This window comes from Anas platyrhynchos, chromosome 1, assembly GCF_047663525.1.
Source record: "Anas platyrhynchos isolate ZD024472 breed Pekin duck chromosome 1, IASCAAS_PekinDuck_T2T, whole genome shotgun sequence".
Lineage (NCBI taxonomy): Eukaryota > Metazoa > Chordata > Aves > Anseriformes > Anatidae > Anas > Anas platyrhynchos.
In genome coordinates this window covers 177,011,149-177,024,423 of record NC_092587.1, presented here as the reverse complement: position 1 = coordinate 177,024,423, position 13,275 = coordinate 177,011,149, and the positions used below count along the sequence as shown (strand labels likewise).

The following is a 13,275-nucleotide window of genomic DNA, read 5'->3' as shown; positions in this document are numbered from 1 at the left end:
GGAAGGTCCCTTCCAGTGGCTTAGGGAAGGGTAAACAGGAGGTTGACATTTCAAGGTTGTGCTTATGTGGCACAAGTGAAGACACTGTTTAAGGGCTGAGGACATTCGTCCTAATTCAGGATTGTAACATCCCTTCCTCGTTGTGGCTTGCACGGAAATTCCTCTGTGCCCACGGCAATGAGTGGCTGAGGGAGAGACTTGGCTTGTTCTGAAACATGCAGTGAAACATCATTATGAGGCCCAAATTACCCCAAAATACTCAAGCCTGGGAAGGCTCCAGCCCAGAGACCCTCCCACTCGGCTAAACGAAGAGCACACAAAAATCTGCTCGTGCCGTTTTTACTGGGAACGCTACTTGTAGCTCTGAGCAAAACCACAAGATTAGTGATGAAATGCAACCTCTGCTGCTTTTCGTGGCAGAGTGCTTTACCATTATATGGTTTCAATTACAGCGCTGGGACCCAGATTGCCTGGGCAGGCTTGCTGGGGATGATGCCTCCTGTGGATGCTTGCAGGCAGGTGGTACAGGAGATCAAGATCATGCCCTCTGAACCCTGATGCTTCAATTTTGTGCACACTTGTGAAGTGAATTGTACTGCTCTCAGCTAACTCCAGAATATCATCTCTGCTTAGTTTCTGGCAAGCAAGAGGTATTGGGTTTACAAGAGGGGCACAAACTGGAACACAACAGGTTCTGTTTAAACATCAAGAAGCACTTTATTGTGCAGATGATTGAGCATTGGCCTAGGCTGCCCAGAGGGGCTGTGGGGTCTCCTCCTTGGAGATCTTCAAAAGCCACCTGGACGGGGTCCGGGGGAGCCCTGCTGAAGCAGGGCTTGGGGACGAGGGCCTCCAGAGCTCCCTGACAGCATCAGCCGTGCTCTGGTTCTGAGATTAATGAGTCCAGGGAGAAGCAAACCAAGTCAGAAAGCTGACGGAGTCCTCTGCTTGCTGGCTCTGAAGCTGGGAGCAGCTACTACCAAGCAGTGTCTGTGCATGGCGTGTTGTGTGTGCAATGCGTGTCAAGGCCTTTGGAGTTTGTGAGTGAGGACAGGGAAGGAACCAGGGGGGTTTTGCTCCACAAACAACTCAGTGGAAGAGCCCATGCTGTAAAATAAAGCTAAATGAAAAATTACAGGGTGAATTTGGCCTCATAATCACACACAGATAATTTGTTGCTTGAACAGAGTTGGCTGAATATAAACAAGCCTACAATGTACCTCATTAATTGGAGCTATTTTTCCAGCAAGCCCCATGGAAATATGAAGTGGTTTTGCTTTGCAATTTGTGATAGAGCTTGCTATTAGACGCGCTCAGTTTAATTGTGGCCGTGCGTCTCATTCTGGACACTTTCGCAGCCACTGTGCACAAACAGCCGAGGCCAGCAGAAGCCAGCCCCCCAGCCCAGGTGTGCTCCTCCTTTTGCTGCCTGCTGCTGGAGCAGACGGGTGTGTGGGGTGAATGGATGGCCCTGAGAGGCATTTTGGGACAAGTGGCTTTCTCCTTCCAGTAGCACCACATGGGGCAGGATGTCTCTGGATTTTGACTGCATGGCAAGGCCCGATGCCCTGCCTGACCTTCGTCCAGCTTGGGCTTTCCATCCGTAGTCGCAGTGACAGACCCCTACATCTCTGCACAGGCGTACTGCCTAATATTAATCATATCTGACCGTTTCATGCACTAATCCCATGACCTCCCGACGATGAGATCATGCTGGGCTGCCATATATCAACCCCTCACATCAGCCTGGTGTTGACTTTGGCCATCGGGAGGCAGAACAATGAAACGAAAACATTTCCAACCTTGACACGCCGGGGCTTAAGACAGTAACTTAAAACATTTCCCCGTACCAGGGGGCACAAAGATTTCTCTTTAAATGTACTGTTTATTTTAATCCGCATGCCTCAGAGCGGGCAGAGACCTACGAGAGGGCAAAGGCCAAAGCTGATTAGGAGCCAGAGGAGCTTGCCCAACTCAGAGATCTTTGTTTTGATCACAGGATAGAGTTGCCACATCCCCGGCCGTAAAAGGCTGCTACTTGGCACAACCAAAATAGACCTGCACAGCTATCGAATTATTGGGTTCGTTGATCACACTGTCGATCACAAATCTGAATGCGAACGATAAAGGGATCCCCTAGTCTTTTCGGAGCACTCCCATCTCGGTGCTGCATGTGGCCAAAAAGGGTGAAGAGGAATGTGAGTTTGGGAGCATGGAAACAGCCATCAAATATTGTAGCACAAGCTGGCAGCTCTGCTCTGCCCTTAGGGCCATGGATAGTGCTGTGAGAGGCACACCTGAAGCAGCTTCGGGATGTTAAGGAACCCGTGACGGAGGATGAATTCGTGGCCTTACGGACCGCAGTGCGAGGGGCAGCTCTCATTCATGAGGGAAGCAACAACGCAGAGATATCTGAGGGGGAAGGTGCCCAGAGGCCTTATCTGTACAAGTCAAAGGCACGCACAGCTCCGCGATGATCTGTGAACTCGGTGACACTTGGCAGCGGGAAGCCTCACCAGCTCCTAACCCAGCGCTGGCACGGCGCACCCGCTGAGTGGTCTCTTGACCAAGACCTTCCGACTGCTGCCGCTGCGCATGGGAGCAGCACGTCCTGGAGGACATCAGAGCGATCGCACAGCACATATTTTTCAAGGACATGCACTGTGATGACACGTGTCACCCAGTGTCATCTGCGCCTGCAAAAAAAAATAAAAAAAATACGGCCTTCAAGTGTAAACACTTGGCAGGAACAACAGCACAGGCTCAAATTTAGACAGGAATAATTTATGCCACGCAGACCCCAGCTTGCTGGAAGGGGGCACGCACTCTGGAAGGCAGGGAGGAAAATGTGTTGCTAATTTTGCTAGACAACCTCTTCCCTCCTCTCGTTTTCATTCTGCAGTTGCCAGCCTCCCTGGTTTCTCTGAAAATAGAAACATCTGAAGTTTGGCCTTGTGTAACTTGTGCTGGGGGCCTGCGGGGAGGAGGAAGGGATGAGTCCCCTCTGTGTGGTGGGTCGGTCAGCCTCTTGCAGAAGCTCTGCTGGCGATTGCACCTCATCTTGCCACCTGCCTCCAGCATCCCGCCTCCTTCCTGTTCCCCTTCTCCTGCCCCAGCTTGGGGCCAGTTTGAGGACTTCCCTGCCATCGTCCCACCATCCCACGACGCTGCTGTTGGTGACCACCACGTAGAGGGGACTGCATGCTATGTGGGACTGGGCAATGCTGGGGCACCTGCAGCCCGAGGAGAAGCTGGAAGCGACGGGACAGAGGGGTATTTCAGGGCGGTGGAAGCGTCTCAGCTCCGGCCGGGCTCTCCCTGCATTTCAATGAGCCCGTTATTGTTGCTGTTTGTTTGCAGTTAATCTCTCCACGCGGTATTAGCTTGGAGAGGCATGGCTCGGTCATGTTGCCATGCTACTGAGCTCAATGAGCTAGCCGCGAGGCGGGGCCAGGCTGTGCCTCCAAATAGTTCAAGTGCTTTCCAATCCCCGAGCGATGACCCGTGTAATGGCTGGGGTTCTCCTGAGTCCTCCCTCCCACCGGGAATCTCATTACCCCTCCGTGTGGATGAGAAACTCGGTTTGATTTCTGCTTTTCTGAAGGGAATACGTAGAGGGAACCTGCAGGAGGGCCCATGGGGCTTTTTCGCAGGGAGGGCTTATTTCCATCTTTATTTGGGGAAAATGCAGGGAACCCTCAGAGGTAGGGAACCCTCAGAGGTGTGGAGCCCTCAGTGGTGAAGCTATTTTGTCAGCACAGCCTTTCCTGGGGTGACCCTATGCAGTTGTGCATCACGGAGGAGCTCCAGCCCATGGGACACACAGCAGCTCTGTCTGCCCCATCCCAGTGTCCAGGGATACCCACAGGACAGCTCTCTGGAGGGGGCGGCCTGTCCCGTAGGTGATCTGGAGGCTGCTGTTTTTCGGAAGGGGTTGCAGGGCAGCCATGAGGTAATCAGGCTAAATTCTGTCCAAGCCACGTCCTATGTAATTTTCTAGTCCTTGTTGCCCTGCCAGCTTGAGAGTTGTCTGGTGTTCTGAAATCCTCAATTACAAAGCAATGGGAAATGTAACAGAGCATAGAAAATGCCAGCGAGCAGGACATAGGGATGAAAAAAAGTGAAGAAATGTTTCCTGGCAGAACCAGCACTCCGGAGATATGGGAAATTTCTCAATTCCTCTCTCTTTTTCTTGTTTGACAGACTGTTCCAAACCTCATTTTCGGTCTCTAGCTGAGAAGCCTGCGAAGGCCTTGGGAATGTCATCTCTTTGTGAGTATTGCTTCTCTTGTTTGTTTTCTCATGGCTTTGTGACTAGTGCAGGGGAACAGGGGACGAATATTAAGGCCCAGCCCCAATTGCATTCCCACCGCTCAGCTGAGGCCGACCTCAGCTTTGCAAGAATTACCCAGGATCTCTACAGCCGCGGGAATGCTTGTGCGCTGGGATGGAGACCCGCAAAGCATTTAGATGTGCTAGGGCTGAAATGGCCAACAGGCTTCCACTTATAAACCAAAGTGACAGTCGAAATTTCTAATTAGACAGACGTGACAATGCCCGAAGCGTGTGACAAGCCCATCCCAGCTCTGCTCCGGGACTGCGCACCGCTGGAAAAACATAGTTTGGCCATCTGGCGCCTGGGAGATTAAGAAGTTGAAATTGGATTTTAATAATACATGGTACCGGCTGACACCGTGACTCGAAGGAAACCCTCTCTGCTTGCAGCCCCTGCTGAATCCCAAAGTGTGGAGGAAATCTGCTATTTCTTTTCAAGGAGGTGTCGAGCACTTCGCTGTAAGAAAAAAGGAAAAGAAAGAAAAAAAAACCCACCAACAATAAAAGCAAATGACTTGGGCTTGTCATTTCTGTTTTACAAAGGAAGTGGCAATTAGGTGACAGGTGTGTAAATTTCCCGGGAATACTGCTGAACACAAAATGCACTCTGATTCGAGTCTGTTCTTGGAAATCTTTTACCAATCCTTCTCCTACAAGGAAACTGTCAGCCTAAACCCATTATTTCCTCCTGAGATTTGAAAAGTTGTGCTTTTTTATTTTTTTTCCCTCATTTGTTTCCCCAGAGAAACTGAAAGGTTTTAAGATTGAAAACATAATGATGGCTCTTGAAAGAAACCGACTTTTAAAATTAGAGACTTACAAAGAGACAGGAGAGATGAATGATCGTAGCTAGCAAGGTTTGCCACTCCCTCCAGGCTTTGTGGTATTCCAGCCCCAAGCGGCTGTAAATCATTCCCATGGCTGACCCGTGCAGAGCTTTGTCTGCGGGCCCCAGCGTGGTGCGCATGGCTTGCATGGCTCTGGAGTCACCGTGGGTAAAGGCTTTAAGTCCTGAACAACCAGGGTAAATTATTAATCGGGTGTGCTGTTTAACTAACTACCATATGATCTTCACCTCCCAAACCGGAGCTGGTTTGGGGGTGTTTCTGGGGATGAAAAAACATCTGGATGCAGTCATGAGAGTTTCTCCACGGCTTTTATCGAGCATTAATTCAAGGCTAAACATATTGCCCGTCTCTGTGCTCTGTACCTGTTGCAGCTTGAATTGCAGAGACCACAGGTGTGCATGTGGGTTGAGGAGGTCTCACCACAGCTCCCAGCAGGGGCAGGAGCCATGGCCAGCCACCACCACCTGCGAGCTGAGATCCCCTAGCAGTGTTTGGGACAGGACAGACCTGGTCTGAAGTCTGAGCAATCAAATTTCTTTGCCTTATAGGACAGATGGAGGCCCGCGAGCTGTGGAATAAGGACAGGGTTGTTAGACCACAGAGGGAGCTGCAGGTAGCCATCCCCAGTACAGATGTATGGCTCATCCCATCTTCACCGGTTGGACCTTGCCACCAAACATATGAGAGGCAACGTGACAGTCAATAGCTTCCTGGGAACATGGAGCAGAGAAGGATGGAGGACATCCACAACATGCCTTGTTCATGGCTTGCTTTTTTTTTTTTTTATATATTTTTTTTTTTTTTTGAGGGGAGGAGAAATATTTTCCTTCTTTCAGATTTTTTTTTTTTTTTTTTTTTTTTTTTTCCCCTTGAGCTCTTAACCTCAGCAATGATTGATATATGCATATTTTAAGTGCATCAGTCAGCTTTTCAATCAGCTGTGCATGAAGCCTGAGATGACAGCTCTCTCTGCTATGGCTGGTATGTGTAATCAGAGTCAGCTTTGGCTTTCCTTTTTATCTGACAATGAAGAAGTGAAATAATTCACTACATATTCAACTTTATGAGGGCTCAAAGGCTACATCACCACAGCTGCAGGGTGCACTGGCTGCACAGTGTCCTCACAGACGTTTATGAAAAGGGGTAAAAGGGGGCATTAGATTTAGGAATGATCAAATTGGTAAGGACAGTATCATCATGCCTTTTCGAAAGAATCAATAGTGTATTATGTACACAGGAGTGTCTTGTGTAAAGCATGTAATGGCCTTAGACTACAGCAGGGGAAATAAAGGTTAGGTGTTAGGAAAAGCTGTCTGCAGGGAAGGATAATGAAGTATTGGAACAGGCTGCCTTGGAAATGTGCAGGATCTTCATTGCCACAGATTTTTAAGAGCGTTTGAGAAGGGCATTCACCAGAAATGTCCTTCCACGGACAAAAAGACATTTTCCATAATTCCTTAAATTATTGCAGAAAACATAGAGACTTCAATTTTCCAAGGCAAGATGGCAAGGTGATAGTTGGGTATAGACAGCACCTTTTGTAAGGCAGACTGATTTATCTTTGAAAAAGTACAAAAAATTCAGGGTCAGAGTTCCTTCTTTGGGTGCGAAGTGGAGGCAGCTTACTTCTGAGCTGGGAGACCTCACAGTTACCTTCCAAAGACAGACTGATGAACGTGAGTTTGCAGCTTTCCCAGGCGGCAAGACAGACAGATTTATTGTTGATAACATTTTATGGTACATTACAGCCCTCTTCAGCTTTATATTCCAAGGGACATAAAGGAATTATCTGCTTCCCAGAACATGAGCTGTTGCCTTCCTCCTGCTAAAATCTGTTCTTCTCCACCAGTACCAGCTACGTGATCTATCAGGGGTGGTCTCTGTGCTGTGGTATCCAGCACAGGCAGATCTGAAGTTAGGGAAGAACCACCTCCACTGCATTTTTACATTAAATATCCTGGTCCCCTCAAGCCAGGAGTCCAGCTGCATGCCCTGATCTCTCCAAAACTGCCTACAGTTGCAGGGCATCCACCTGCTCTACAGGGAGAGGGCTTCTGGTTGCGGTGGTTTCACCCTGACAGCCACATCCACCTGCTCCACCGGGGGCTCCTCCACCCACGGGGGGGCTGCAGCGTGGAGATCTGCTCCATGTGGGACCCATGGGCTGCAGGGGGACAGCCTGCTCCACCAGGGGCCTCTCCACAGGCCTCAGGGGAACTTCTGCTGCCTGCCTGGAGCACCTCCTGCCCTCCTGCTGCACTCACCTGGGGGTCTGTCTGCAGCGCTGGGTCTCTCTCAGCTCTCACCCACAGCTTTCTCAGGCAACCTTCTCCAATTCTTCCTCATCTTCAGTTTTAGAAAGCCTAACATGCCCTAATGTCTACCTCCTCACTTCTACCATTAGATAATACTGTTTTAGACCTGTCTGCCCTCCTCTGACCTTTCCCTGCTTGGCTTGCCTGTCATGCAGATCCTATTTGTAGTACCATTACCCAAAACAGGTGGTTCAGTTCCACTGAGGGCTTTCAGAGATCGTGCAGCAGAGCGGAGCAGAATTATCTCATGTTTTCACAATGGGACACTTGTGTTTATATATCCAGTATGAGACTTACATTATTTATTTATTTATTTATTTATTTATTTTTTTCACAGTGACAAAGTACCACTGAATAATGCTCAGCCCATAGCCCACTTCCCCAGCACTGCTCCTGACCTGGTAATTGCCCGGTTTGATTTTGTGAAGTTTGCTTCTGCTGTGCAATGCAGAACTTTGCATTTAACTAGTCACAAATGAGTCATGTTGATTTTCAGGGGATTTCCTCAGCATGTATATTTTTAATTCTGATTCTATGCACTAATTTACACGCAGTCTCTTTCAGCTTCACGTCACCAGCATGCGTCCCTTTTTGTTCCATTGCAAGTTTTTATTGAAAATGTGGATTGGGATGGACTACACAGACCACTGCCTGTATGCCCTTTCAGTATGACTGTGCGGTGAGACCATGGCCATGAGAACTCTCCAATGGTAATTTTTCTAGCCTCTCTTGTAACCACATTTTACAATTTAATCTAGACTGTGCTTTCCTCGGTTTGAAAAATCAAGATGTGTGACACTTACCAATTCTCCCATTATCCTGTAACAAATTTAGATCGGTCTGACATAACTCAATGCAATTAGATTGGTTTGGTGCATGCTGGCTGTTATTAATCACCTTATTTTCTTTCAAGCACTTACAAAATTGTTTGTGATTTGTTCCAGGCGTGTTCATGGACGTGAAGCAGAGTTACATGAGCTACCTGACCTGAGTTAATTCTGGAATCCCCAGGTCGATGGAACCAGCGCAGATTTTGCCAAAAGTACCATGGGAAAAGATATGCTTTAGCTGCTGCATATTTTGAATTTTGTATGTGCCATAAAATAATGTGATCCTTGACATTTAATTAAAGCAATTATCTTTCCCATCCATGCAGAAATATGCCATAAATGTTTTGCAGGTGAAATAGGGCTGGACGCTGTTTAATATGAAACACTCGAGCAGTTCTGGTGGCAAAGCTGCAGTCGTCTCCGTGTTTACTTAGACAAAACTAACCCTGACTTGCTCTCTGTGGGGCTCCTTGAGATCACATGGAGAGGAGATCTCCAGGCATCTTGCAAAACAGGGGAGTGTTGGGTGCTGTGGGGGCTAGGCAGAACATGAAGCTTTTGGTTAGGTTTGATCAGGGTTTGGGTGTCCAGTGCCATGGTTCAGGCTCAGACCTTTGCTTGCTTACCTTGCACGCAGTTGCTGTGTATTTCCAAGGCACTGCAGTCATCCATAAAGAAGGAGAAATAATTATGTCTGGATAAATATTGTAAACAGGGGGGCCCACACGTGTTTTTGGTGGTGTGGGCAAGGAAGAACCTGCCGGGTGTATCCTACATACCTGTGATGCACTGAGGGGGGCTGGAAAAAAATAGTCCTGCCCTTTGTGCCACTTTCACCATTACCCTTTTTGCTGATATCAGCGTGGGTCCCGAGTCTGTGAGAATGGTAGGAAATATTCAGGGTAAGTAAATCCCTCCTCAGCTTCAATTCTCCTCCAATTTGCACATTGCTCCTCATACTGCACTTGCAAACAACCGGTGTGCTTTAGCTTTCCATTCCTGATGTATTCCCACTCAAAGTCTAGGAGCTCTTACTTTATTTACTTTTTTTTTTTTTTTAAATCCTACTACATGGTGTGTTTATTCCTTGTGTATTTTTCTCTGAAGATCGCTGTAACGATGACATGAAAGGCTCTGTGCAGCTCCAGCCATGACAGGTGCAATCAGCTGCTGCCGAAGTTATGTGAGGCAGCTAAAAATAAGTAAAACTGCCAAGTTCTGGGGCGAGTCCAGTTTCTTGTTATCTACTATGGCCACAAAGGAGGATGGGGCTGGGGGGGCTGGTGGCAGGGCTCTTCCCCTTGACATTCATGGGCTGGGCTGGTGTTTCCCAAGGCAGCTCTGCTTCCTGCTGTGCCAAATGCCAGGTTTTGACAAGCCAGGCAACATCCTCTCAGTGTGCTTGCTTCTGCACAAGCCTTCTGGTTTTAACCTCGAGGACGTGCACGGATCACACCTTAACTATGAAAACAGCCCTGTTCCCACATAAGAGGCTCCAGAATACGAGCACGTAGGAGCTCCCCTTCCTTTCAAGCTGCTCTGGTTTCAATCAAAAAATAAAACGAATAAATAAATAAAGCTAGAGGGGAGTGTTGAATTTCCAAGCAGTCTTTCTGCAGAGGCTTTCCTAGAAGCAGAGGTGCTGCGTGCAGTGGTCTCTTCTCCTCCAGCTCCTGAGAGGAGGCACATGGCCCATGAAAAGGGCACATGGCGTTGGCTTAACCTGGCCTTTCACTGGGTAATTTCCCTGACTCTTCTCACATCCTCAGGGAACGTCTGCTTTTCATAACCATGTTTCAGGGTTTTCTGACTCTACTTTTTTTTTTTTTTTTTTTTAACCATGTCAAATATTTCAGATCAGGCTTATGCAAAAGACAAAGTAATGTGGTCATATTTCGCCAAAAACGATTATTCTTAAGGGGTAATTCAACTAATGAAAGTTTAATTGTATTTCAGAGAACTGTAGGCCATTGTAGCATGTTATTTTTGTACCTCGCAGCTTGTGCTATTAAAAGATTGCAGCTGATAGTGAATGATATGGGAGGATGCCAACTGGATTCAGAGTATTTAATCAGGTTACATGGGCTCTGAAATCCCTTCATTGGTTAGTTATAAAGTTTCCTATTAATTTTAGAGCATTTCTGCTCACTTTTGAGGACTCTAATAGGATTAGCTTGAGAGCTCAGAAATTATTTGGGGAGGAAAAGGTATTTGATGTTACTGTCCTCAGCCTGTTTTGCTCTAGCCTTTTTTTTAATAATGTTTCAACTTGTATAATGTTGGGATGGGTGATGAATATGTTTTGAAAACATGTGAGAGCACATCTTTTTAGATGCTACTGTCCTCCTGTCTGAAACCACCTGTCTTTACAGAAGTGAAAGGCTCGACTCCATTTTCGTTTTCAGCCTGTTGTGTGGCTTTTACATTTCGAAGATGCTTTGCCTGCTTGTGTTTTTCAATAAAAAGCCTGCAGGGGCAAAAGGCTTAAAAATATGAGTTAAGAATTGTCTCCTTCCACCCATCGATACCCTTAAAAATCAAGCAGAAGATACCACCTGGGTGGAAGAAAACAGCTTCTGATAGTGGGTATCACAAGCAGAAAAAGGAATAAATGACCAGTGCTTAAGGGAGGCTCAACTGAGCCCACATTATGGGAAAAAAATGCCTATCAGAAAGGACATCAGATAACGGAGTACTTTGCCTAGCGAGGTAATTATGATCCAAACAGCCAATGTATTCAAGGCAAGATTAGATAAACTCTCTGGAAGCCTAATGAAAACAAGAAAGTCAATGACATTTTGGAGATGGGACAGATGGATACACCAAATAAGGGTGTTTGGGACCCTATTCCCAGGCGTCTGGGCTTTATTTCATGGTGAGTCCTGCCTCTGAGCCTGGTTGCTTGCTTCTGATCGGCTTTGGGTGTATCTGGTGCCTGTGCTGGTGCCAGCCCCAGCTGGTGCCTGCAAACATGATCTTTTTTTTCTTTCTCTTTACATAGAAAAGGGAACTTCTGCTGTGTTTAAAGAGCAGAGGTGGGAAGAAAACCCCACTGACGGCATACGCCTTATGACAGCACTAGCATATTCATTGTGGAAGTGATGGGCAGCTAATAATGTCAGTGCAGGAAAAATCCCAGACCTTGTTTTGTGTGAGTGAGTGTGTGTCTGTGAAAAGCCCTCAGAAGGGGCTGCTGAAACAGTCTGGGCAGTATACACATGTACATATTGAATAAAAAGTTGAGGTGGGGAGAAAGGAAGAAGAAAGATTGGCGCCAGCTGGAAGTGAATTCAATTTGGCATTTCAAAATAACACAAATATTCCTTTCCCATTCATTTGATCTGTTACGTAACATCAGCGCCGCTGCCACATCATCACTCAGAGTTAGCACGCTGGAAAGGAAACCCCAGCAGCGACCGAATTGCTGCTCAGCCTCCCCCAGAAGAGGATGCTAGGGTGGGACAGCGCAGCAGACACAGCAGTGCCGGGAAGGATGCTCCAAGCAGCAAATACCCAAGCAGGAGTGCTCTCTGGATCCAGGACAGAAGATGGATGGAGGGGTTCCCAGAATAACCCCACTGTATTTTGCAATTTGCAGGATCAGACATCACAACGGGAGGGATAGCTTCGGCTGGGATAAAAGGGAGGTGATAGCAATGGTGCAGGCTTTCCTATGTAAAATCTTGCATGATTTGAGTCAGGTCTCATTCAATCTAACCTCTGTTAAGGGGTAAGTGTTTTAAGTTTGAGCTTCCCATGCACACAAGGTGAGAGAAATCTTTGCAGTATGCATGGCACAGCTCTGTTGGATGGTCCCAGTGTGCAACAGGAGGAATGAACTTCTTCAGCCTTTTATAGCCCGACCCTCACAACACACAGATCACACCAAGGCCAGTGCTGTCCTCTCAGCTGCTCAGACATCCCCCTCTGCCATGTCTGACACTGCTTTCCCAAAAACAAGCCACACCAAAGTCAACGCATCACTTTAAGAAACTGCAGGGACTTAGCAAGGGAATGCTCCAGATCTACTTGGCCAAGCCACAGAGGGACACAGGAGGAAGATGGACCAAAAAAGAATTGGAAAAGTGAAGAGATCTCCATGGTTGATGTTAAGAGAAAGCTGTTGTAACTCGAGTTGGAATTTGCAAAGAAAAAAATCAGCAAGTCCTTTCAGTGGTGTGACTAGAAAGGTGAGGAGGTGAGTAAGAAGTCAGTGAGGGAAGAGACAGATACTAGAAACATTCAGGTAGGACATCAAGCTAAAAACAAACAAACAAACAAAAAACCTCACCACAATTCAGTTTTCTATAAAATGTTAATTATTTGGGGTAAAGCTAGGGAAACTGTTAGGAATTAGGGCATGAAAAATCCAGGGGCCATGCCACAGGTGAAAACAAAGCAGTGTGGTCAATGCACCTTACCATGCAGGCAAGATCATCTCCATCCCAGGACCTCTAAAGATTTACCCACCAGGCTACATGAAACCATGAATCCAACAGTAGATCTAACAAAACTGCACTTCAACAGGTGATTTTCATACAGTGAAACCAGGGAAATTGTCAAAGAAGCTAATGAAGATGGACATTAGTGTGAGAATGATGGGATGGGCAAGGAGTTGGCTCACGGTGAGAAACCCAGCTTTGGTCCCTTAGGAGAGCATCGCGCCAGAGGGAACCAGCTGGCGGAATTCCTTGACGACTGATTTTGGGTTTGCTTTTGTTAAATGCACACATGACTATTGGCACAAACAACTGGGAGTGTGCTGATGAAGTGTGCTTTAATGCATTGTCACCGCAGAGTATTTTTTTGGGAAGAACTGGATGAGTTTAAGGGGTGGGGTAGGACGTGTGAGATGAAATGGGATAGCACAGGACTGCAGAGTGGTGCAGAAAGGAAATTCTGCGCTGTGCTCTGGGAAATCAGTCCACTGAAAGTCACCCAGGCTGG

General features: G+C 47.2%; 2 long non-coding RNA genes across 2 annotated transcripts; one reads left to right on the top strand and one right to left on the bottom strand.

The window, feature by feature from the left end:
• Nucleotides 1-3,598: 3,598 nt before the first annotated feature.
• LOC140001312 (uncharacterized) lies at nt 3,599-8,840 on the top strand. Its single transcript, XR_011806415.1, has 4 exons — nt 3,599-4,272; nt 4,542-4,899; nt 8,063-8,208; nt 8,443-8,840. It is a non-coding gene; the product is annotated as an uncharacterized lncRNA (long non-coding RNA).
• LOC140001313 (uncharacterized) lies at nt 4,646-5,341 on the bottom strand. The gene is made up of 2 exons (XR_011806416.1): nt 5,156-5,341; nt 4,646-4,792 (listed from the first exon to the last, which is right to left on the bottom strand). It is a non-coding gene; the product is annotated as an uncharacterized lncRNA (long non-coding RNA).
• Nucleotides 8,841-13,275: the final 4,435 nt, after the last annotated feature.